At 48.9% G+C, this 2018-nt stretch overlaps 1 non-coding gene across 1 annotated transcript; it reads right to left on the bottom strand.

Moving 5' to 3' along the window:
• Positions 1-324: 324 nt before the first annotated feature.
• Trnat-agu (transfer RNA threonine (anticodon AGU)) lies at positions 325-398 on the bottom strand. The gene has a single exon. It is a non-coding gene; the product is annotated as a tRNA-Thr (tRNA).
• Positions 399-2018: the final 1620 nt, after the last annotated feature.

The following is a 2018-nucleotide window of genomic DNA, read 5'->3' as shown; positions in this document are numbered from 1 at the left end:
CTACGGCATCTGTTATCAGCAGTCACAACTAGCAACACCAGTAGCAGCTGACTGCACGCAAAGAATAGGAATGTGCAGTGGGATTTATGTGAACTCGGCGCAAGGCAGATCTTTCTGACATAGGCTTGAGAATCTTACGGGAACACTTGTACTGTTTCTAAATTAAGTGTAGGCGTGGGAGGAGGGTGCTTCCTGCGCACTAATAACAGCACGCTTGTCAATTGTGGATGCTAATCATTCGGTTGTATCTTCCTAGACACATCTGCTGGTTGTGAATTATTCCACTTGCATATCAAGGTGCGCATGTAGGTGTGTTAAAAATTCTGGAGGCACTGGGTATTGATCCCAGTACCTCTCGCATACTAAGCGAGCGCTCTACCATCTGAGCTACGCCCTCCCCCCCGAAGACTAATGGTGCTACATACAGCCATATAGACGACACAGACCCTTGCACTCCCATTATTCAGCAGACAAACACTGCTCTCTATGTATCCGTTAGGGTGTCTTTCAGGTTTCGTGCATTCTGTATCGAATCGTAGTTGCCAAAATGAAAGTGGCACGTATAACGTCGAAAATAGAATTCGGACACCGCTCTGAGTAAGATCAACGTGTTGTCCACCCTCTAGACTTCAATGAGGTTAAGCCGCGATACCTAAGACAGATCTGCACTCGATGACACCTCGATAACAGCCGGTCCCCACACTTACATCTTGCTCTCCTTACGTCAGTATACATCATATCAGTCTGTGCCGCTGGCTTTGCAACATCTTGCGTGCCTTTAGGTTCGCCGCGACCAACACTTACCATAAAAAATGGAGGCGCCGCCGCTTGAACCCTGGACCTTTCACATGCCAAGCGAACGCTCTACCAACTGAGTTACGCCCCATGCACGAGCAAACTGCGCTTTTCCCCATTCTTTGCGACTCAGATGCGCACGGACACGATGGTTGGTTGGTTTGTAGCTGTGAAGGGAGCAGAGTACAAAGGCGCGGACCCGTTCATATACACAAAAGTTCCAAGTAGTTTCGATGCTCTGGTATTACAAATGCAAATTCCGTCTGTTTTTAACGTCTTAAATTGAAAGAGCCGTCACAAATTGCTCCGTTTTCACTCCTTGTCGACAATTATACAGCACCTGAGGTAACAAACACATCTCGAGCCCCATTGTGCACTACATTATTTATGCCAACGCAGTGCCTCGCTCTTTACTACTGTGTACCAATCTTGTCGTCCAACTTCAAAACACTGGGCCACAACAAGTTTCCGCGTCTCCATTGCACTGCGCATACTACGAAACGCTCCCCAAACTTGGCACTCACCCTCGCAGCCGACTTTTCCGACTTTCCACGACGCTCACGCTAGTGACAGCATTATTTATAGTTCGACGCCGCGCCAAAGCGAATGAGCACAATTCGCCTACGGCTTAGGCCGCCCTACTAGTGTGGCTGCTCGGTGTCTGCAGGCAGCGAGGGTCTGCAAGCTTCCTGTGTTCGCACCTATGTCACCTGTGCTTGCTTGTCAGAGACAGACTATCGCAAAACATACAACTCACTCCATGAATTGATTGCTACGGCATCTGTTATCAGCAGTCACAACTAGCAACACCAGTAGCAGCTGACTGCACGCAAAGAATAGGAATGTGCAGTGGGATTTACGTGAACTCGGCGCAAGGCAGATCTTTCCGACATAGGCTTGAGAATCTTACGGGAACACTTGTACTGTTTCTAAATTAAGTGTAGGCGTGGGAGGAGGGTGCTTCCTGCGCACTAATAACAGCACGCTCGTCAATTGTGGATGCTAATCATTCGCTTGTATCTTCCTAGAGACATCTGCTGGTTGTGAATTATTCCACTTGCATATCAAGGTGCGCATGTAGGTGTGTTAAAAATTCTGGAGGCACTGGGTATTGATCCCAGTACCTCTCGCATACTAAGCGAGCGCTCTACCATCTGAGCTACGCCCGCCCCCCCCCCCCCCCCCCGAAGACTAATGGTGCTACATACAGCCATATAGACGAC

The sequence above is a fragment of the Schistocerca gregaria genome, chromosome 10, assembly GCF_023897955.1.
Source record: "Schistocerca gregaria isolate iqSchGreg1 chromosome 10, iqSchGreg1.2, whole genome shotgun sequence".
NCBI classification, from domain to species: Eukaryota; Metazoa; Arthropoda; class Insecta; order Orthoptera; family Acrididae; genus Schistocerca; species Schistocerca gregaria.
Note: the sequence above shows the minus strand (reverse complement) of the source record. Positions and strands in the feature narration are given on the sequence as shown.